Genomic DNA, 24776 nt, shown 5'->3' with positions numbered 1-24776 from the left:
GAGAGAACATGCAAGGGGGGAGGGGAATAAACACAGGAGAGGTCGAGAGAGTAAGCGTGTGAGAGAGGAGAGGGATAAAAAGAGACAGAGTGTGTGAGAGAGGGGAGACGGATAAAAAGAGAGGAGCAGGATAAAGAGAGAGGAGAGGAATAAAGAAAGCAATAAAGAGAGGGAGAGAGCGAGGGGTGGGATAAAGGCAGGAGAGGGATAGAGAGCGTGTGAGAGAGGAGAGGGATAAAAAGAGACAGACAGGAGAGGGATAAAAGGATAGGAGAGGGATGAAAGGATAGAGAGGAGAGGGATAAAGAGGAAACATGCAAGGGGGAGGGGAATAAACACAGGAGAGGTCGAGAGAGTAAGCGTGTGAGAGAGGAGAGGGATAAAAAGAGACAGACAGTGTGTGAGAGAGGGGAGAGGGATAAAAAGAGAGGAGCAGGATAAAGAGAGAGGAGAGGAATAAAGAAAGCAATAAAGAGAGGGAGAGAGCGAGGGGTGGGATAAAGGCAGGAGAGGGATAGAGAGCGTGTGAGAGAGAGGAGAGGGATAAAAAGAGACAGACAGGAGAGGGATAAAAGGATAGGAGAGGGATGAAAGGATAGAGAGGAGAGGGATAAAGAGGAAACATGCAAGGGGAGAGGGGAATAAACACAGGAGAGGTCGAGAGAGTAAGCATGTGAGAGAGGAGAGGGAGAAAAAGAGACAGACAGTGTGTGAGAGAGGGGAGAGGGATAAAAAGAGAGGAGCAGGATAAAGAGAGAGGAGAGGAATAAAGAAAGCAATAAAGAGAGGGAGAGAGCGAGGGGTGGGATAAAGGCAGGAGAGGGATAGAGAGCGTGTGAGAGAGAGGAGAGGGATAAAAAGAGACAGACAGGAGAGGGATAAAAGGATAGGAGAGGGATGAAAGGATAGAGAGGAGAGGGATAAAGAGGAAACATGCAAGGGGAGAGGGGAATAAACACAGGAGAGGTCTAGAGAGTAAGCATGTGAGAGAGGAGAGGGAGAAAAAGAGACAGACAGTGTGTGAGAGAGGGGAGAGGGATAAAAAGAGAGGAGCAGGATAAAGAGAGAGGAGAGGAATAAAGAAAGCAATAAAGAGAGGGAGAGAGCGAGGGGTGGGATAAAGGCAGGAGAGGGATAGAGAGCGTGTGAGAGAGGAGAGGGATAAAAAGAGACAGACAGGAGAGGGATAAAAGGATAGGAGAGGGATGAAAGGATAGAGAGGAGAGGGATAAAGAGGAAACATGCAAGGGGAGAGGGGAATAAACACAGGAGAGGTCTAGAGAGTAAGCGCGTGAGAGAGGAGAGGGAGAAAAAGAGACAGACAGTGTGTGAGAGAGGGGAGAGGGATAAAAAGAGAGGAGCAGGATAAAGAGAGAGGAGAGGAATAAAGAAAGCAATAAAGAGAGGGAGAGAGCGAGGGGAGGGATAAAGGCAGGAGAGGGATAGAGAGCGTGTGAGAGAGGAGAGGGATAAAAAGAGACAGACAGGAGAGGGATAAAAGGATAGGAGAGGGATGAAAGGATAGAGAGGAGAGGGATAGAGAGAGAGAACATGCAAGGGGGGAGGGGAATAAACACAGGAGAGGTCGAGAGAGTAAGCATGTGAGAGAGGAGAGGGATAAAAAGAGACAGAGTGTGTGAGAGAGGGGAGAGGGATAAAAAGAGAGGAGCAGGATAAAGAGAGAGGAGAGGAATAAAGAAAGCAATAAAGAGAGGGAGAGAGCGAGGGGTGGGATAAAGGCAGGAGAGGGATAGAGAGCGTGTGAGAGAGAGGAGAGGGATAAAAAGAGACAGACAGGAGAGGGATAAAAGGATAGGAGAGGGATGAAAGGATAGAGAGGAGAGGGATAGAGAGAGAGAACATGCAAGGGGGGAGGGGAATAAACACAGGAGAGGTCGAGAGAGTAAGCATGTGAGAGAGGAGAGGGAGAAAAAGAGACAGACAGTGTGTGAGAGAGGGGAGAGGGATAAAAAGAGAGGAGCAGGATAAAGAGAGAGGAGAGGAATAAAGAAAGCAATAAAGAGAGGGAGAGAGCGAGGGGTGGGATAAAGGCAGGAGAGGGATAGAGAGCGTGTGAGAGAGAGGAGAGGGATAAAAAGAGACAGACAGGAGAGGGATAAAAGGATAGGAGAGGAATGAAAGCATAGAGAAAAGAGGGATAGAGAGAGAGAACATGCAAGGGGGAGGGGAATAAACACAGGAGAGGTCGAGAGAGTAAGCATGTGAGAGAGGAGAGGGAGAAAAAGAGACAGACAGGAGAGGGATAAAAGGATAGGAGAGGGATGAAAGGATAGAGAGGAGAGGGATAAAGAGGAAACATGCAAGGGGAGAGGGGAATAAACACAGGAGAGGTCTAGAGAGTAAGCATGTGAGAGAGGAGAGGGAGAAAAAGAGACAGACAGTGTGTGAGAGAGGGGAGAGGGATAAAAAGAGAGGAGCAGGATAAAGAGAGAGGAGAGGAATAAAGAAAGCAATAAAGAGAGGGAGAGAGCGAGGGGAGGGATAAAGGCAGGAGAGGGATAGAGAGCGTGTGAGAGAGGAGAGGGATAAAAAGAGACAGACAGGAGAGGGATAAAAGGATAGGAGAGGGATGAAAGGATAGAGAGGAGAGGGATAAAGAGGAAACATGCAAGGGGAGAGGGGAATAAACACAGGAGAGGTCTAGAGAGTAAGCATGTGAGAGAGGAGAGGGAGAAAAAGAGACAGACAGTGTGTGAGAGAGGGGAGAGGGATAAAAAGAGAGGAGCAGGATAAAGAGAGAGGAGAGGAATAAAGAAAGCAATAAAGAGAGGGAGAGAGCGAGGGGTGGGATAAAGGCAGGAGAGGGATAGAGAGCGTGTGAGAGAGAGGAGAGGGATAAAAAGAGACAGACAGGAGAGGGATAAAAGGATAGGAGAGGGATGAAAGGATAGAGAGGAGAGGGATAAAGAGGAAACATGCAAGGGGAGAGGGGAATAAACACAGGAGAGGTCGAGAGAGTAAGCATGTGAGAGAGGAGAGGGAGAAAAAGAGACAGACAGTGTGTGAGAGAGGGGAGAGGGATAAAAAGAGAGGAGCAGGATAAAGAGAGAGGAGAGGAATAAAGAAAGCAATAAAGAGAGGGAGAGAGCGAGGGGTGGGATAAAGGCAGGAGAGGGATAGAGAGCGTGTGAGAGAGAGGAGAGGGATAAAAAGAGACAGACAGGAGAGGGATAAAAGGATAGGAGAGGGATGAAAGGATAGAGAGGAGAGGGATAAAGAGGAAACATGCAAGGGGAGAGGGGAATAAACACAGGAGAGGTCGAGAGAGTAAGCATGTGAGAGAGGAGAGGGAGAAAAAGAGACAGACAGTGTGTGAGAGAGGGGAGAGGGATAAAAAGAGAGGAGCAGGATAAAGAGAGAGGAGAGGAATAAAGAAAGCAATAAAGAGAGGGAGAGAGCGAGGGGTGGGATAAAGGCAGGAGAGGGATAGAGAGCGTGTGAGAGAGAGGAGAGGGATAAAAAGAGACAGACAGGAGAGGGATAAAAGGATAGGAGAGGGATGAAAGGATAGAGAGGAGAGGGATAAAGAGGAAACATGCAAGGGGAGAGGGGAATAAACACAGGAGAGGTCTAGAGAGTAAGCATGTGAGAGAGGAGAGGGATAAAAAGAGACAGACAGTGTGTGAGAGAGGGGAGAGGGATAAAAAGAGAGGAGCAGGATAAAGAGAGAGGAGAGGAATAAAGAAAGCAATAAAGAGAGGGAGAGAGCGAGGGGTGGGATAAAGGCAGGAGAGGGATAGAGAGCGTGTGAGAGAGGAGAGGGATAAAAAGAGACAGACAGGAGAGGGATAAAAGGATAGGAGAGGGATGAAAGGATAGAGAGGAGAGGGATAAAGAGGAAACATGCAAGGGGAGAGGGGAATAAACACAGGAGAGGTCTAGAGAGTAAGCGCGTGAGAGAGGAGAGGGATAAAAAGAGACAGAGTGTGTGAGAGAGGGGAGAGGGATAAAAAGAGAGGAGCAGGATAAAGAGAGAGGAGAGGAATAAAGAAAGCAATAAAGAGAGGGAGAGAGCGAGGGGTGGGATAAAGGCAGGAGAGGGATAGAGAGCGTGTGAGAGAGAGGAGAGGGATAAAAAGAGAGAGAGGAGAGGGATAGATAGAGCGAGAGCGTCGTGGTCACACACAGAGGAAAGCTTGCATTGTGAGATATAGTTGCCGTACGGGTTTATTCAAAAGACTGACGTGTTTCGATTGGAACACTCTTTGTGGTGTTATTTCTGATATTTACATGTGTTGATCGTCTTCATTGCTTAATTTTGTCCGCAAGAAAGTGTCACTCATAGTCGTTGAAATGTCACTCGTAATTACACTGAAATTATGAAAATGTCACACATGGCAATCTGAAACCTTGGCAGCTATGCTTTCACATTCTACAACGAGGCATCATCTACGCTCATTAAAAGCCATTACCGGACTCGCGCACTGTTGGAAGGTGCTTCACAGGGGGCGGCCAGGGAAATATTCAGGAAAAGAACAAGTCTCATTGCACGTTAATTCACGGCGCTTTACTACCGTCTAACGTTCTTGCAAGGGGGAAGCTAAAAAAACGTGCTCAGAACACTCCCTGTAAACATTGCTGGCAGGGCCACGAAAGCGATAATAAATAAATCAGCACTACTTTCACACAAAAAAAACTCAGAGGCCAGGGGAACATCCAAACGCTCAATTCCACAAGCCTCTTTTACATTCCACAACGAGGCCGTATAAAGTTGTTGCTAGGGCCTGCACAGGGGGCAGCCAGGAAAAAAAAGCACATTGAACAGGGGGCAACCAACCAACAGTTACATTTGCAAGGGCCTGCACAGGGGGCAGACAGGGAAAATAAATAGGCACATTCAACAGGGGGCATCCAGGGAAAATACAAAGGCACATACAACAAGGCACATTTACATTTGCAAGGGCCTGCACAGGGGGCAGACAGGGAAAATAAATAGGCACATTCAACAGGGGGCAGTACCGAGAAATATTAAAAGCTTCATAATATTTTTTCACACATTACTTTTCTCCCCCGGACAACGTCGGGACGGGCTGCTAGTTTAAAATAAATGTTCATATTATATATTTTTACGGACTTGAATTGCAACAGATTTTTACTTTTAAATATATCTACTTACACAGCTAACCAGACTTATAATGCTACATCTTACCCCAACAACCATACTACCAACCTGCCGTAAGAAAATAAAGAGCTATGACGCAGCCAGTGCTAGCCACGTCAGAGCTCTTTTTTCCTAACTGTACTATTTGGTTTAGTTTTTCGTGAAATCGGTTGATGTTTTCACACTTTCGAGACAACAGTGTTGCGTAATAAAAGTGTTTTTCATAAACTGATATATGGTTTCTTTGCTGCTATATGATAACTTAAGGTTGTTTGACAAACTAAATATATTTTCAAAAGCTCACAAAGTATTGCAATCTGTTCTTTCACAAACTTTTCCTTTCATTATTTTAACTGACCTTACTGCTGCAAAGAACCTGAAATATAAGTAAGGGCACTCGTGAGAGGCCCCTGCGGTGAGCGGGCCTGAGCCAGTTTTATGAAACTGAACAGAAGTCAACTAGTTGTGCAGACAGTCCATGACTGCAGAGCTCTGAGCTTTGTAACGTTCACAATTACTTTAGGATCTCCCAGCTGTGAAGTTACTTTGTGCAGCTGCCTGCATACAAGGAAATGCAGAGCAGCCTCTCAGTTGAACTAACACTTGCAGGCGGAATAACGAATGCATCCGGTGCTGCAGGAGACAGTACGGTCTACAAATCAGGTTGAAGATGCAGTCCCTCCTCGAGCAGACAACAGGTCTCCTGGGATTTGTAGTCACTTTACCAGGCAGCTACAGTGGTTTGGCATCCTGCGCTGTGGGACATAGTCCAGCGCTATGTAGCGCATTGAAGATATGGTCCCTTCTCCTCCCCCAGCAGACAACAGGTCTCCTGGGATTTGTACCCTTTACCAAGCAGCTGCAGTGGTGTGGCGTCCAGCGCTGCATTTTTTAATCCTGCCCTATATATCGTGTAGAAGATGTGACCCATCTTCCTCCAACAGCAGACAAACAGTTCTCCTGGGACTAACAGTCCCTTTAGCAGGCAGTCTGTTGACAGTGTGCATGGCTCTTTGTTGATAATTAATGCTTGCCACAGTGGGGTGCTCTCCAGACCAGGCCGAATGGTGCTTTACGGGTGGTCAGTCACAGCTCCGATTCTGTGCTTTCCTGTCTCCTCTGATTCCGTACTCTTGCATGGACACATACTGACTGGGTTACTACTTTGTCCCTTTACCGTAGAAGAGCAGAGCCACAGAAAGCACAGTCCCTAGAGACTTCCTGTGCCTAGGGGCGATAGCCAGGCTAAGGTGTCAAGCACAGGAAATACATGCCTATAAGAAACACTTTGCTTCGGGGGTCGTTCCCACCACTGGTCCAAGGGGTTCCTTTGCTATCAGTACACTCTCTCAAACTCAGATGCCTTTTTCAGCACCTTATGTACTACAGCTGCCTCCAGGCCTCCTTCCTGTCATGCGGGTTCTCTCTCTATTCCCACAATGTAGGATACAGACTTGGTATACATAATAACCTACCAAGTGTCTTTTTAGACACTGAAAGTCTCAGTCTTATTAAAGACAGCATTACTATTCCACTAACGTGACTTATAGTGGTAATGCTGTCCTTGTTGTTCAGAAATAAAGACTTGATAATAAGTCTGTGTTCGTCGGAAGACTACGGACGTTATCCTGACAATAAATGTGTACATTAAATAAAGGTATACTTATCTACACTAATCGTAGGCTGAGACATAATGCAATAATTAATTATACACAATATAAGTTTGAGACTCTTACATTAATTCAGCACGAGTCCGTCTCCAATAAGAGTAGGAGTATTGTCAATTAAAATAACCTATAGGAAACAGGTATAGGATTTTTCTTTTAGTAGAGTTTACATTTTTTCTCTAGAAGTTAGGAGTAGGAATTCAGAAAACTCCCAAAATCTTCGATCCCTGAATTCTTTATTATTTCAATCTTTAAAAAAGCCTCAGCCAACGCGCTTCGTTATACTGGCACTTCGTCAGGGCTCGATAATCACTTGAAGTTTAGTACATGAGATCCCAGGTCAGTCTTTTTCCGAGTTCCCGATACGATAGCTCGCATCTTCAGGTTGAGATTGAATGGTCACATGACTGGGGGGCCGTCCGGGTGTACACATCTTTGGGGATTATAAATACTTCTACTCTTATTGAAGACGGACCTTATTTACTATTTCCTTGAGGGCTTACCATTGCTCTTGGAGGACCTCGGGCCGAATTGAACACTACAGCCCATCAGAGTTTTTTTCTTGAATTATAACACCTCATCAGTTCTCACAAGATTGCCAAAGGTCTATGTGCGAGAACTTGTGGTACCTATGATACGTGCTGATGAAATAGATGCAACCTTCCTTGTTTACCAGTAACAAGACTTGAGAGAATATGAATATGTATGGTCTAATCTGACCTGGGATCTCATGTACTAAACTTCAAGTGATTATCGAGCCCTGACGAACTTTCAGTGGAACGAAACGCGTTGGCTGAGGCTTTTCTAAAGATTGAAATAATAAAGAATTCAGTGATCGAAGATTTTGGGAGTTTTCTGAATTTTGCGTCTTGGTGCACCGTCCTTTTTGGAAAACGTCTGTTATCTGTTCATCAGTGGAGCATATGTGTGGCAAGCTCCGGACGTGCTTTGCACATAACAAGGACTAATTTGGTGACTGTAAAATTGAGGTGCCTAACCAGGGTCAGCCACACGGTTTGTTTTTTGAGGAGTAGGAATTCTTATTCATTCATAAATTCTTTATTTCGGCTAGTTTCGCCATAAATGAGTACAAGATAAAAACATTGATTAAAAGGAGATTATGCATAGAGTTCATTTAAGTTGGCGTAATAAGTTATAAATTTCATACAACGTATAATACACGTATTCACAGTACAATAATCTTATAAATATTTAGTCATTAACATTCATTTGCGGTTAAGTGCCGTCGCTTAAACCACATGGCTAACAAGTACTTAGAAAGTGCAAATACAATGTGTCCAGAAGTATTAGTTTTAAGAATTCTAAAAGCATATATACAATGTAGAAAACCCAGATTTTTACATAAAGGTACTAGCCAATGCTTCTTGGATTTACTGTACGCTGGACAAAAGAAGAGGACGTGGAGTTCATCCTCTACGTCACAGCTACATCCTGGGTAAGACTTATTTATAGAGGCTGACCATTTGCTTGTAAAAGCTCTTAAGGGTAAAGTACCATATCTCCATTGTTTAAAAGTTTCCTGGCTAAAATCGGATAAACAACATCCATAAAATCCTCAAAAAAGTAGGATACCTTGAATAATAAAAGGAATTAACCAAAGTGCCAGCATGGGAGTCGTACAAAACAGAATTACGTTTTTTGTCCATAAAAATCCTAGTAAGGGACTTATCCGAAACCTCGCGACAGCCCCTTTCCGGATCATGCCACAGGGCAGGTAATCCCAATCTCTCAAATTCATGTTTAAGGAACATCAACCAGGGGATTTTTGCTGCACTATTATAACTTAGTATTTGCTTAAGCTCTAGCCTATAATTCAGCAGATCTGGCGTTGTCCAGAGCCTGCGCCAGAACCTAAGAGGTTTGAGGTGCCAGCTCATCTTCTATGGGACTCAGCCCTAGATCTAGCCTTAGGGGGAGAAGCGGGGTGCTTTGCGGAAGTGTTAATAACTGTCTGATGAATTTAGTCTTCGTTTTAGGGATTTCAGACCTGCATGAGTGCCCCCATAACTCCCCACCATAGAGAACCGCAGCCCTCGCTAGAGTCTTATAAATCTCCAGTGCGGGGTTCATTGATTTAAAGGTCGAAGTGTTGGAGACTCTAAGAATGCCCCCCGCCAGCTGGGACAGTTTCATTTGCGATTTTACTTGTTGGGGTCCCCAGGACAAATTTTCATGCAGTGTAACCCCTAAGTACTGGAAAGTCGTAACCCTTTCCAATCTCGCAGAACCCAGAATAGGATTAGGACGGGAGGATGCCGGAGGATTAAATATCATAAATTTTGTTTTGTCAACATTTATCTCCAATCCACGGCATTGACAGAAATCCCCAAAGCCGTCCAATATTAGTTGGATCCCCATAGGGGACTTGGAAAGCAGGAGGGTGTCATCAGCTAACATAATCGCCGGCACCCTCCTGCCTGCCAACCTTGGCGCATCATTATTAGGGACATCATCCAGATGTGAGATTACGCCATTTACGTAGAGGCAAAACAGGGTTGGTGCCAAAACGCTCCCCTGCCTCAACCCCCTGCCAACTGGGAACCTAGATGACAGCGCCCCATTCCTCCCACATCTTATCTGTGCATAGTTCCCCGTATGTAACCTCATCAAGACATTCAGGAGTTGGGACGGAGTCCGTGTCTGCCCACAGGAGCGGGCAGATCAGAATGACAGGCCGGCTCCCGCGGCAGCACGCAAGTGTGCAGGCCAGTTGGGAAGTCAGCAAGAGCAGCTGGTGGTGGGCACCAGAGCTGCTCTCCAACTTACCTGGATGCAGGGTGCCCGTGTGGGAGTGGGCCCCCGAGAAAGTGGAAACGGGGCATGAGGCCACCATCGGAGTCTGTGTGGCTCTCCCCGGAGCAGCAGGAGAGCCGCTGCTCAGATATGCATGTGATGGGGAGGAAAGCATCCCATATAGCCTTGCAGGGCCTGGCAAGGCCTGAAGTGAAAACCTGCTAGTTTTCAGTGCATGGTGGCACCAGGAAGATGGGGTCATCACTATTTGTTGGCAAAGGTGCAGGGGGAGCTGCAGAAGCAACGCAGCCTCCCCCAGCACAAAAGTAGAACGTCTCCACCCTCAGTCTCTGGGGATTGAAGGAAAGAACCCCTCAAGGGTTATTCATGTTAAATAAAGCCTCCTCATGCTGGAACTTTTGTTCTGCAGCTGGGAGCAGATGCTTATGACTACACAGAGGAGTGAAAGGCTGAACATGGATTGTCTTTGTGGAGACATCCCCTAGAGATGTAAAGGTGCAATTGCACAAGTGGTGCATTTACATAATGTAGTTTCTTTTGGGGATGGGAAGTCACATGCAATATGCGAAATGATAAGTAAATTGGAAATATGTTGCTAGGCATTCTTGCCATAGTGCCTGGTTGTAATTTTATAATCAAGTGATTATAAATACGATGCCTTTTAGGGGCTGTGATTGACTTGCATTGATCATGTTACCAAATATGATATGTACCTGCCATTCCAAATGATGCTTAGGCATGTATTCTTGCTAATGCGTTAGCTCAACAACCAGACTGTCAGCCACTGTGATTTAAATATGTATACTGTATGGTCAGTATGAGATGCTCCTCTGAAGACCCAGGGATAGCCAGGTTGGAGGAGATCACTAAATATGGTGGATGGTGGTCCAACGGGGTAGTGGAAGTTGTTACGCCTGCTCCTCTGGGCTACCTGTCAAACTATAAATGAGGGGGACAGTCTTCAAATGTAACTCAAAATAGACGGGCTGGATTCAGGGTGTGGTGGACAGGGCACTCTATCAAAAACACAACTAAGCATTATATCAACCAAACCAATGGTCCACCCACCAGCCCTGTTTAGAGGTGGACGGATTGTCAGCCTTTAATCAGAAATCCCATTGGGTATGTCGATGGAAAACTTCGACCCAAGGAGAAAGGGCTTTCGAAGAAAACCCATCAGACATTAGATACAGAACCTTAAAAAAATGTTTTAAATGTATTTAACAAATTCCTGTTTAAAGCCCTTGTATGGCAGACTGCTTTCAAATACTAAACATTCTATGGTATTTTTATGGATTATTAACAAGAGTAGTGCCAGGATACAGACATATTTTCAGCACCTCTCACTCTGAGAGAAGGCACACTGGTGAGAATAGTCCCAGCTAATACCACCTGCGGCAGACTCCTGCTGAAAGCAGTCATGCTATTGAGACTAGGCCCCTCTAATGCCACCTGCGGCAGACTCCTGCTGAAAGCAGTCATGCTATTGAGACTAGGCCCCTCTAATGCCATGTGCGGCAGACTCCTGCTGAAAGCAGTCACGCTATCGAGATCAGTTGACCACTCTAGGGCCAAATAAACTAGGCTCTTTGCTGACATCACAAATTATCTTTATAGTTTAGGAACTAAATCACATTTAAGATTTCCTATACAATCAACAGTCAAATACCATGTATTAAAATAAATGTGTTGTTTTATTACATATCAAAAAACATACATTTCTTAGTAATAAGTAAAATCTAGTCATGATTGTGTACATTTCATAGCATCATGATTGTTCTTGCTGTATCATAATTTAGTTCATGTAAATGTTAAAGTAAATCCTGGTACACACCTCTGTAGTGTGGTTTCAAAAAGGCTCTTGGATGTCCATACATGGGTGGTGTTTGGATGTTTGGTTATGTATCAGTAAATCAGATCTATAAATTACTGGGTTTCAAATGTATTATGCCACTAATGGCCGTACAAACCCCTTGTTCCTGAATATAAATTGTTCAGTTTAGAACTTGTTGCTGTTGACGTGAAAGTAAAGTGAGTTTGACCCTGGAGCAAACCCCTGTAGCGTGTTATGTATAGGATGGGGGTGCTGAAGAGCAGTCTCGTTGCTGTTCCTCACTGGCTGGGTGGTGGTGGTCGGCAGCAGGAAGAACGTCCCGGACTCAGCACTTTGTTAAAATGAACTCAGTGGAAAGCATTAGTTTCTACTATCTTTGGCTACTGAAGATGTATCCTTTCTTCTGATGTGCATATTATATCTGTGAACTCCTTCCTCTAAGCAAGGCTGGGCTATGAGAACACTGTGTATTTGGCAGCTCCAGCAATACAAAAGCACCTTACAGATGATTCAGAATGCTACGATCTATCTTATTTGTGGTCTGCAGACGTCCCAACTGCATTACAAAGTTTCACTGCTCACGAGGCAGCACATACTTTTTATGCCCATTCATTCACTGACAGTTTATAAAACGAGGGTATCTTTCTGCTTGTTATGTTATGTTAAGGGGTTTTATAAAGCACGCAGTTGCCCCAACAACGGGCATAACAGCGCTAAAATGTCACTGCCATAAGCAAGCCAAGAACACCTAGGAGGCAATTATGCAGGGAAGAGGTGAGTTTTGATATTTTACGGAGAAGAGAATGTTTATGAATGTTTCTAATATGTGCACGGAGGGAGTTCCAAAGCTTAACCGAGGAACAACCGCTAGATACTGGTCCTTGGAGCGCAGCTGACGGGTAGGTCTATAGGATGCCATGAGGGTAGCCAGATAGCAGGAGATTGGAGAATCATGATTCTGTGGGCAATACAGAGAGTCTCGGATGCATTTCTCCACCGGCAGCAAATGTAGTTTGCGGATGGAATTAGCGATGGAGCAGATTCTCGGCTGACAAAGGAGGGCCCGGGCTGCTACATTTTGTGCCTTTTGTAAACACAGTATCTCTGCCCTATTGGTCCCGATATATAGGGAGATCGCATAGTTCAGTCTAGAGAGTACTGTGGCCTGAATTATTACCTGATGGATGGTAGGGTCGAAGAATCCCAGCAAAGGATTAAGCCCACGTAGGAGCCCGAAACAAACTCCGGCTACTACCTTAGTCTGGGTTTGAAAAGAAGGTCTATCCAGACTCCTAGATTTTTTACTGCAGTTTTAAGAGCCGGCAGAGGGCCCAAAGAGCACGGCTACCAGAGGTCACTCCACAGATGGATATCTTTGCCCACCACCAAGATCTCCAATTTGTTGCCATTGAGCTGAAGACAATTGGCCGTTATCCAATCTGCAGTAGCTGCCCAGAGTCGTCAGATAATGCCACTACCAGCTGTGAGTCATCGGCGTAAGATACCACAGCTAATCCTCTGCTCCTGGCCACTGCTGCCAGAGATTGAATAGAGATGTTAAAAAGGGTTGGGCTTAAAGCTTGTAAATGAAAACCTGAATATCATTTGTATCAAAACTCAGTATCTTTTGTGTTCCTTTACTTATGAATCCAGATTTCTTTTCCAGTGCCAAGGATCAAGAAATGTAAAGCAGCGAGTCGATATTTCTGGATTCCAAGAACTGAACTATTTACTGCTCAAGATTCAATCTTTACCTAATCGTGAAGCTTTCAGAAACCTATTAAGAACTAAACTTTTCAAATGCTTTCTCTCTGATCAATAATGTTGCCATCATGCACGGATTTTGTCCTTTCACCAGTTAGGAGTTGGTTGGGTGATTCTCTGTAAATAAGAAAGGTCTAAAATATATTCATATACAATTATTCTGGCCGTGAATCATTTACAGTCAGTGGTGAGCCAGCAAATTTCCCAAGGCTCCAGCTTGATATTGGGCACCTATGGGGAAGTGCCACTATGGTGGGTGTATTAACAGATGCATGTGATGATCGAAATGAGCATCTTTTGCCCCGCGTCAGGGCTTCGGAAGTAAATGTTGTGTACTGCAAGTACTATTTCTCACAGTTACAGGTCACAATTTACTATTACTTCTTCTGCCTTTGAACGTTGTTCTCTAGCAGATGTCATTGAACCGGTTGTTGCACAAAAGGACCAAACACCAAAACCAGCTAGAAATATTCTCCAGTCTGTGCTTGTTAAACTTGTTCAAGTGTGTTGTGTTTATAGGTTTTATCACTAATCCCTGAAGTTTGTTGAAAATCCTTCCCACAACTACTTCCAAATCCACTGCAATGGTATGGTTTCTCCCCTGTATGTGTTTGCTGATGTCTTCGTAGAATTGATAATCGACTAAAGCACTTTGCACATTCACCTCACTTGAATGGTTTTTCCCCAGTGTGTGTTCGCTGATGTGCTTGGAGATGTGATAACTGACTGAAGCTCTTCACACATTCACTGCACTGGAACGGTTTTTCCCCTGTGTGTGTTCGCTGATGTCTCCTGAGATGTGAGAAATCAGTAAAACTACTTCCACATTCACTGCACTTGTATGGTTTTTCCCCAGTGTGTGTTTGCTGATGTCTCCTGAGATTTGAGGAATCAGTAAAACTACTTCCACATTCACTGCACTTGTATGGTTTTTCCCCAGTGTGTGTTCGCTGGTGGCTCCGGAGGGTTGATAAATGACTGAATTTCTTCACACATTCATTGCAATGGTATAGTTTTTCCCCAGTGTGTGTTCGATTATGTTTTTGTAGGTCTAATAAGCGACTGAAGCTCTTCACACATTCACTGCACTGGAATGGTTTTCCCACTGTGTGTGTTAGGTGATGAATCCTGAGATTTGAGGAATCACTAAAACTACTTCCACAATCATTGCAATGGTATGGTTTTTCCCCAGTGTGTGTTCGGTGATGTGATTGGAGATGTGATAACCGACTGAAGCTCTTCACACATTCACTGCACTGGAATGGCTTTTCCCCTGTGTGTGTTCGGTGATGAATCCTGAGATTTGAGGAATCACTAAAACTACTTCCACATACATTGCAATGGTATGGTTTTACCCCAGTGTGTGCTCGCTGATGTCTTTTGAGTTGTGATGAACGACTGAAGCTCTTCACACATTCAGTGCAATGGTATGGTTTTTCCCCTGTGTGTGTTCGCTGATGTGTTTGGAGTTGTGATAACCGACTGAAGCACTTCACACATTCAGTGCAATGGTATGGTTTTTCCTCTGTGTGTGTTCGCTGATTATCTTTTAGGAGTGCTAACTGACTAAAGTTCTTCATACATTCATTGCAATTGCACGTTGCTTCTCCTGTGTGTATTTGCTGATGGCTCTTTAGTAGTGATGACAAACTAAAGCTTTTGCTGCTTGTGTATGATTTTCCTTTCTTGGTCAGTGTCTCTCGGTCGGGTTTATATTTGTCTGCATCCCAGGACTGTGTTTCCTGAGGAGCTAACATGGTTTATAAAGCACGTGTGTTATTCTCACATTCCCTGTATGTGTGTGGTATTTTGGATGCTTGATTTCAGATTTCACAACGAAATACAAGACTCACCAACTAGATATATTATAATTGTGGCAAGTACATTTCTTTATAGGTGGGTATGTCTTTAGATTACATAATGGGTTTGCATGTTTACGGGTGAAGATTAGTCTTCCTTCAGGTCGATGCAAATTGGGACAGTCTGTTTTAGATCAGAGACCGTCTCTTTTCTTTATCCTTCAGTTGTCTGGCTCCACTCCCTTGTGCTTTTTTCTTGCTCCTTATGTTTGGCCAGAAAGAGATTACAATACACCTAGCACGCTGAATGGTGGTCTGCCATCATTACAGGAAGCAGAGCAATGCTGTATCCACCTCATACCGAACACATGATCAAAGCTGGTGGTAGAGGCTTGTTTATTCAGGAGGTGGTTTGTCAGTGTTGTTGCCTTAATTTTCTAGAGGTCATTTCTTAGTCCTGTTGCGTGGAGGTGCACAGCTCAGACTCTTAGATCCACTGAATTGCTCTTGACTGCTTCTTCCAGGATCTATCAGTTTATGTTCAGGTTCCTCAGTCTCTGACTGTGCAGATCTTTTCCTGAATATTGGAGCTCATTTTTTCTAACCGTTTTTTTTAGATTTGCACGATTACTGTCATTATTCACGATCATTTGTGCATTCAAGGCTGGTTTCCTATTGGATGTAAAGAGATTTAAAATCACTAAATGGAAATGTAAGAGAATGTGAATACACAATATTTAACTAGTTGTAAAATACATCTCTTCTTTACCATTTTTTAAAGTTACCAAGGGCTATTTCATCATACACAGATATTTAACTAAATCTACCATTGAACATGTCACTCTTACCTAATTCAGAAAAGGAGGTGATTTTCAGAGTAACTTAGTACAGAAAGAGCACACATGGAGCGCCCACTTGCTAGAGGTACAGCTTTACGAAGACGCACATGGCTAAGATTTCATTTAAACAAGAAGTGATTGTGGAAAAAGAGATGGCTCAGGATGTGCTGCTGTCACTTCAGTTTCAGTAAGTGTATAACAGCAGTAACGCTTTCAAGACTACATGACAAAGAAAACTCTTCATGAAGTATATAATAAAGGTATCGCTTCAGGAAGTATATAATAAAGGTAACGCTTCAGGAAGTATATAACAAATGTAGCTCCATTCACACTCTTCTTGACAATACTTTCCAGTTCACACTGGAGCACCTGAAGTTCCAACTCCTGTCTTTACTTTTCTGTTTGTTAAGTTATCTTTGCCGCATTTCTAGGGATGGTTCAAGCATTTGTTGGAAGATTGCAGTATTTATTATAGAGATTCCATCACAACCAGTAATATACCTGCGATATCTCTGCTGCCAATACATGTCTGCCTTTTGTCTTTTTGTACCTTACTATGGTTTCTGACAATTTTTTGCATTTGGTGCCAGCATGCTTCTCTGTCGGTGGATGGAGCATTGGCAGAGTGGGACAAGATATCCGTTGCTTGAGGGTGAGTGCAGCATTTACACAGCTCCACATTTCTTACATTCAGCTTTACCATACTCCCTGTTCATCACCTTCCATACTCCCTTATGTCTGTGTACTCGCTCAGCAGGGTTCATTGACAGCTAAAGCAGGGGAGTGACTCGATGCACACAGCAGACATCAGGTAATGATCTGATAGTCAAATGCCATGGCTGGCAGTACAAGGATCACAAGCGTAATTAGAGAAGCTTGCCCGGGGCGTACAAATGGAGGAGGTGCACAGGTAGATACTTATGAGGTACAAACAGAAGAGGCGAACATGTAGGTACACGCTTCTTTATTTGGGTCTGTTTCAGGCCTTTACTGGGCTGGGAATTGGTGTGCACTGTCTCTTACTTCCGCTGCTGATAATGGCACTTACTGCATGGGTGTTACCACTTTGACCCTTTACAAAAGGGGAGCAGAGCCTTAGAATGCACAACACCTGGAGACCTCCTGCCTTGAGGGGAAGGTGTGGGTCCAGGTGTCAGACAATATCAGCAAGGGACATAAACGAATCTTAAGAAACACAGCAGCAGAAAGGCGAAATCATCAGCCCAGATGGAGAAGAGCCGGGTCTTCCACTGTTTCCGGATCAGTAAGTGATATTGAATCTTTCTAAGGTTAGGGGGCATAGAATTCCATCTGGTCAGAGCTAAGACATGAAAGGAGCAACATCTCTTTCTGGCTCTGCTATGATGAGGGATGTGGGCCAGGTTTAGATTAGCGAAGCGCAGTGTAGTGTTCTGGAGGGCATATAAAATTGCATCTAGGCAGCTAGGCTGGGTACTCCTTGGATCTCAGTTTTTTGGAGTTAAGTTTTAAACAGTTGTCATGCATCCATCTGGGCAGCACTGTGTTAGACTTGGCATCTTTTTGTGTGTTTCCCCCGAGTTTTTGCTTTCTGCCCTCTTGGTTTTGACTTTGTTTTTGATGGTATAACGTTTCTGCGCGCTTTTCGCACTGCTGATCAGTGGTAAAGCGCAGGCGGTCCTGTGGTAAATTGTGTTATGATTGGATGTGTGACTTACTTGTCAGTCCCCAGTAACAAGCACTGCGGGTGCCGGGGCTTGTGAGCCCACTGCTACTCGTAGGCCTGCAGCACGGATTGTGCCACTCGCGTACGTAGCCCGAGAAAGGTATAAGTAAAGGAAGTTTGGTAGGCCTGAACTCAGCCTCTAAAGACACAGCCTTTAACGAGGGTGCCCTTTTCATCCTGAGTTCATAAAGGCCACTTTTAGAAAGTGGGTATTATTTTGCTCGGTCATCCCATGTGCCTCTGCTGGAATGTGGATTGCCTGTCTGGTTTTTGGACGACAGATGGCTAGGGAGCATGGGTCTCCCGATAGTTTAGGTAGGTCAGGGAAAGGCAAAATAGCCCTGAGTTACGACGGGGGGTAAACCTTACCCCGCAACTTTCCTTGTCCTTTCCCTATCTAGTAAAACGTCATAGTTGCACTATCTGGCGTGCTGGTTCGAGTCAAATTCTGTCATACAGTACTAACTCATCAAGTTTCTATGTCAGTCCATCCTCCCAGTCGCTACGTTCTAGGAGGCACAGTGTTCGCCCCCTTTTTTTGGGCCCGATTGATGGGCCTGCCTGCTCGTTATCCTTTGCTCCCTTGGTCCCTTGGAAGTGTCCGAAAAGATCTGATCCCACTCCGCCCTCTCTTCCCTTGACTATCCAACAACCCCCTCTTTTTCCACATGACCTTTTTGACTCAGAAAGAAGAAAACAGCATTTAGGTGGAAACGAGGTTTGCAAACGGAAGTAAAAAGAAATATAGGTGCCGAGCATAAGGCACCACCAAAAGGATTGGTTAGGGAACAGGACTGTGGTCTAACAGCAGAGGACTGACCGCACCCTGCAACGCGTAAGGATAGATCCGAGCTGGACCTATAGCTCCACCGCCGGTGCTCAACAGCGCCAACGAAAAGATACGGACGAGAGCCTACCAGTGATGGCTCGCTGCTAAAAAGACACTGTGACGAAGATATATTGGACTGAATTCCTCCCTCAACCACTTGGTATTGTTTTCAAAATGTTTGTCGGTCACCTTTAGAGCTGTACATTGATGAGAAAGTCAGAAGCATTTATACTGTGTAGTATGCTGCACCCTAGGCTTGTAGTAACCCAACAAATGTAAATTTCTATGTATTGCATTTTGCCAATCACATCGACTGCTCATGGTTCTATGCAATCTGCTAGTATTGATAAGTTTTCATCAACCATACATGTTTATATGTACACCCATTAATTAGGAAATGAACTAGCTTATGGTAAAAGCGGCGACTGTGGAAATTAGCAAAATTGATGTACCTAAGCGGCGTCCATTTGCCTTTTCCCATTCCCCTCCCTGTAAGCACCATGAATACCGTGAAATATTGACCGCATCATTCCGCCAGTAAAAGCCCATGCCCATATGTACATGACAGCCATTTTAGGCACCATGGCCTTTTTGCCCGCTCATTGGAATCCCCGGCTTCCCTCCTGCGCGTATTTGAACACCCCACCCCTCTCACATGCATAGACCATAAAGCCCTCTCCCTCTGCGCGACCCTGCTCTGAAAAGCAACCCTCCTGCTTGACCCACGCAAACCCCCCATTTCCTCTCGAAGAAGCATCCTTCGCCTCAGCTGACATAACCCCCCCCAGCTGTACCTGACTGACTGCCCCCGTTCTCTCATGTACGGGTCATAAGACCTCTCTCTCTGTGCGACTCTGTCCCTGGGCATCACACCTCGTGCCTGACCATCACCTCCCTTCTTCCTATGAATACCCCTCCCTTGATGACCCCTCCACTGAGCCCGATTGTCCGCACTGACCACTGGTCATCTCTTTCGCCTGAGGATACAGTTCATTGCCCACCACTGTATGCACTCGTCCCTCTTCAAAAGAGCTACTATTGATCATGACCTCCCCACCCCTCCGAGAATCGATCAGGCGCACACATTCCAAAGAAATCAGCGGAACACTCAGCTGAGCAATAGTCCCCTCCCATTGTATGGTGTGAGGACCTGTACTGTAGCCACGTGTTGGATTGCGCTAGAACGGGGAGGGGTCGGGGATGTCTTTTCCTTGCTTCACAATGTTATTATTGTAATAAGGAATGTTTGTGATGTATAAAAGGCGATGTCTCAGAGAACTTGTTAGAGCACCTCCCGAAAGACACTGTGTTTCGTGTCCGAAATGACAGGCTCTCCTCATGAGAAATAAAACTCTGTTCTTGTGTTCCTGCTTCCAGCGCCCGTCTCTTTATTTGGTAACTATTCAGAATGGGAACTAAGAGGCGTCTTGCGCCAGCAGCCTGGGCATCGGTTGTAAATTGGGCTGTATTTCAACAATTGGTGTGGTGTCCTTCTGTAGTGCGTACACTGCTTTACCGTTGGTTATGAGCAAATGCAAATGCTTTACACACTGCCTCTAAGATAAGCCTGGCTGCTCGTGCCAAGCTACCAAGGGGGTGAGCAGGGGTTATTTTAGAAGGGTAACTCCCTTATCCTGTCTAGATTGGTGGTTTCTGCCTCGCTTTGGCCCAAGTCTGATCTAGCCATTAATCCCATTTCTATCACTAGTTGTCAGCGGTGAGGATCGGACTTGCATTTGCACTTGACTTACAGTGATTGGTGTGCACTACTGCCATATCGCAGACCATTACGTGCCACATACTAACCTGTTTTCTTATTGCCCGATTTTTGTTATCTTGCCAGGTGAACTTTCTGCTTCATCATGCCGGAATCAATAGCATCATCCGTTGCATCCATGGATATTGCCTTTGAGGAGGATTGGTTGGAGCTCTACTCAGAGAGAGAATTGAAGTCTTGTACAAAAACCTCAAAGTCCAAGTCAGAGGTCTCACTAGGAAGGACGAGCTACAAAAGGCGCTGAGGGCCTGGGTAGCAGCCAGAGATGCAAGTGGGCAATCTGGTGACCTTAGTGGAGAGGTGGGGGAGTCTGGTTCTAGGTGGGATGAGCTTTTGGGAGGGGGGAACCCTTCCGGCCAGGCAGCAGTGGCCTGTCCCCAGAGGAACTTTGGTGGGTAAGGGGTATCACCTCACCTATCCAGACATGAAGGACGCGTTCCTCACTAAATATGGTCTTAATCCTGAAAGAACAGGGACCAGTTTAGGTCCAGTAAGAAGTCCGATGCCAACACATGGTTGGAGTGTGTGGATGTGTTTTTCCGATCGTTGGATGGCTGGGTAAAAGGCAGTAATGTGACAGATTATCAGAGGCTCTATAATTTGATTGCATGGGAGCACCTGTCCAGTCTATGTTTTGCAGATCTGCGCCAGCACCTAGTTGATAGTAAACTGACTGTCTTCAGGAAGCTTGCTATGGAGGCGGACTGCTGGGTGAGTACCAGGGTCCACAAGAAAGCGTTTGGGAGAGACTCAGCCAAAGAGGGGGCAGGGTCCCCAGCAGAAAGGTGGGGGGACAAGGGTAAAACGCAGGAGTTCTCTAAAGGGCCCCACAATAACACCCAGGGTAAAGGTTCCCATCTCCCCGGAGATAAGAAGCAAGTGGTCTCAACCGGAAAGCCGGCTGAGACCGGCCTCGCAGATTTTTTGCATGTGACCATGTAGGGCACATGAAGGGGGACCTCAGGTGCTCAAAGGAGGCGCAGCCACCCACTGGTGAGCAGTCCAAGGTGTTGGCTAGCGTAGCGCTTGGGGTGGAGGAAGAGTACCCACAGGAGGGTGGGGACCCCGCAGAAATGACTCTTGTCTCACTAGGGGACAGTGAGATGGTCCCAGGAGCCCAGGTGCCCCCTAACACAAAGAAATACAGCACCTGGGTGACCATCAATGGGAAAAGGTTTGAGGCTCTCAGGGATAATGGAGCCAGTGTAACCTCAGTCTGGTGTCACCAATTCAGAGCGCCAGTGTCTAGCAGCGCAGGTTCCCTTTGAGTGTGGGGGGGTCTCAGGTCCCTTGAGGGTAGTTGTGTGAGCCCTTCAATGCCTGTCGATTGTCTGCTCAGTAACGACCTGGAGCAGTCCTTATGGAAGGATATTGAGCTCAGGTCCCACTTGGAGATGTTGGGGTTGCCAAAGTGGACATGCGTGTCGATGGTGGCCTGAGAGGGTGATCAGAGGGACCCGGAGCCTGAGACAGTGGCCCAGGTCCCTACCAAGAGAAGGGGCAAGGGGCACAGGAAAATGGCCCCCCCTGAGGTTCTCACGGCCCGGGAGGAGGCGGACCTCGAGGGGGAAGCCCAGGTGCCTACAGGGGAGCAGGTAGCCATACTGGGGGACAGCTCTGAGCTGACCCATTGGCAGCAAGAAGGGGGGTCCACCAGGGAGGAGTTCTGCCGGGAGCAGAATGAGTGCCCTTCTCTGGAGGGCCTGCGGCGGCAGGCCGCAGCTCAGGCGACTGGTGATCAGTCCGGATCACATTGGATCTTTTGAGAGAATGATCTCCTGTACAGCGAGCCTAAGGTCGTGGAACCTGGATCAGCCCGTGTGCTGGTGGTACCCCAGCGCTACTGGACCTTTCTACTGGGTCTGGCTCACGACGTGCCTTTGGCAGGACAAGACCGTTGACCGGTTTGTCACCCACTTTTTCTGAACTCAAATACGAAGGCAGTCGGATGTGCATTGTCGGTCTTGCCAAACTTGCCAGGCGAGTGGTAAGAGTAGGAGGAAGGTCAAAGCGCCTCTCCAACAGTTCCCTGTGGCGGGGACACCCTTTGAAAGGGTGGGGATGGAAATCCTGGGGCCACTGGATCTCAAGACAGCCATGGGCAGAAGGTACATCCTTGTCTTGGTGGACCATGCCACCAGTACCCGGAGGCAATCCCTCTCAGGACAACGATGGCGCCAGTGGTGAGCCGAGCGCTAATATAGATCTTTTCCCACGTGCGGTTTCCCAGAGAGGTAGTTTCCGAGAGGGGGACCAATTTCATATCAAAGTATATGACATCCGTGTGGAAGGAGTGTGGTTTTTAGTACAAGTTCACCACCCAGTACCACTCCCAAGGTAACAGTCTGGTGGAAAGGTTAAACAGGACCTTAAATAGCATGATCAAGGGTCTTACTGAACCCATGAGGCGTAAGTGGAACGTCCTCTTACCATGCCTGCTTTTCGCATACAAGGAGGTACCCCTAGAAGACTCTCAGGTTCAGCCCCTTCGAGCTTTTGTACGGTCACCCCGTGCGAGGACCGCTCAGCTTGGTGAAGGAGGGCTGGGAGGCCGCTCCCAAGAAGACAACCCAGGATGTGTTCAGCTACGCGCAGGCCTTCCGCAACCAAACGGCCTGCTTCAGGAAACACGCTCAGGCGAAACTCGAGGCCAGCCAGGAAGAAATGAGGCAGTGGTATGCGCAGAAGGAGAGCCAGAGAAACTGCTGAAAGGACCGACCACTTTGCTGCGGGCTTTGCTGGGCTGACCTGAAGTGCTGCTTCTGTCTTGGGCAGTGAAAGGCCTGGACTGGACTTTCTGCAACCCAATTGGGGAGACTCTCCAAGGGCTTGACGTAGAGCTTGACCCCCTGTTCACGAAGTCTCAGGAACAGCAAAGACTTCAGGTTCTTCGACCCGCAACACTGGGGACTGTGTGTTTTATGATGCCACCCAAAGAACGCCACATGACGACGTCTATGATGACCCTGACAAGCCCGTGTCTTGAAGGCACCGCAGAGGGCACCGCTGCAACGGCGCACCGCGACCCTCGTCTCACTGACAAGGCCTGATGACGCCATCACCGAACCGCTGCTCGCACTGTGACCTGTGGGCACCGCACTCTGCACTGCCTTGCTTCATGCGAAGCTTTGGCACCTCAGAGGGCACTGCCACCACGCCCCTGGTCTCACCGACGACACCTGCTGACGCCATCACCGAGCTGCTGCTCGCACCGCGACCTGTGGGCCCGACAATGCCGTGGCCTTCCTGATGTCGCCACTTCCCGCAAAAACTGATGCCACTGCCTGCACCACGGTTCGGGGGCACTGCTCGTAAGTTACACAACGCACCGCCCTCATCCCACACCACAGCCTTGGCCTACCGACGTCGGCGCCATTGTCTCCAGTTCATCAGCCGACGACAGCACTTCAGCAACGACAACGCTGCTGCTTGCACCGTGACCTACTAGCACAGTGACGAGCACCACCTCCATCCCGCACCGCAAACGTGGTCTCACCGACAACACCATCTGATGCCGCCACCGTGCCGCTGTGTGCACCGAGACCTGGGGACACCGCACGCCATACCGCTGCGCTTCACACCGCAGCACATGACACCTGTTGGCGCCAGCGCTCCGGATTCCATCAGAAAGGAGTTCGACCTGCAACACGAGTGACTTCAAGGACCCCATCACCCTGCATCTCTGAAAGGTACTGTTTGCGGGTCTTACCGACCCCGTAGTTGGCCTGCGACCCCACTGTCAGCCAGAATTGTTTTTGGATTTGTTGTTCACGACATCGTGATAGGCCCGGATGGAGCTATCGACACCAAGGAACTTTTTTTAAGGAAGATTTGGATAAGTGACAATTTTGAAGTATAGTAATGTGGATTTTTATCGTATTTGGTCTAGTCTTAAGTATATAAAAATTGGATATTTTTCTAAACTGTGTGTGGTGTCCTTCTGTAGTAGGTACACTGTTTTACTGTTGGTTATGTGCAAATGCTTTACACACTGCCTCTAAGATAAGCATCAATGCTCGTGCCAAGCTACCAAGGGGGTGAGCAGGGGTTATTTTAGAAGTGTAACTCCCTTATCCTGACTAGAGTGGTGGTTTCTGCCTCGCTTTGGAGCAAATCTGAGCTAGCCAGAAATCCCATTTCTAACACAAAGTTTTTAGATTTGGCACAAAAGCCAGTCGACTGCTGACAGGGAAATAATTACACAATACTTACACTAATCGATCCTTAGCCATATCTACACTTGGGAGAATGCATTTAGCTCCGTGTGAAGTGAGTGATGTTTCTTCACATACATAACCACTGATAATTCACTGTATCAGTCGGGTGGGTGTGGTTATCCTTAAATCTCACCTTTCATTCTCCTACGCCCATGGCAATTAATTAATTAATATTGCTGAGTTTAGCGCCTTCTAGTGCGCTTTTTAACTTTTGTAATATATTATCTATTGATTCAATTTCCTCTCTTATAGAATCCCTTGCCCCACTTCACTCCCTGCGTCCTGATGAAGACCCCGTTTTAAGGTCTCATGTGTACCTAACCTTCTAATTGGGGGTCGAAACGTCGACGGATACCACCTTCAACCAGCTTGCGCTCCCAGCATTGAATATATTAATATATGTGCTGCCGGCATAGCATTAATTGTTTATTTTGCACAATTGACCAAT

General features: G+C 46.5%; 1 protein-coding gene and 1 pseudogene across 1 annotated transcript in view; both read right to left on the bottom strand.

Annotated features, from left to right (window-relative positions):
* The window catches only part of LOC144757931 (uncharacterized), a 348943-nt gene that overhangs the window by 205885 nt on the left and 118282 nt on the right, over window positions 1-24776 (bottom strand). The gene's annotated exons all lie outside the window — the stretch shown is intronic.
* Window positions 11785-14919, bottom strand: LOC144823902 (uncharacterized; annotated as a pseudogene).

This window comes from Lissotriton helveticus, chromosome 1_1 (genome assembly GCF_964261635.1).
Source record: "Lissotriton helveticus chromosome 1_1, aLisHel1.1, whole genome shotgun sequence".
NCBI classification, from domain to species: domain Eukaryota; kingdom Metazoa; phylum Chordata; class Amphibia; order Caudata; family Salamandridae; genus Lissotriton; species Lissotriton helveticus.
This window is presented reverse-complemented; position numbering and strand designations above follow the sequence as displayed.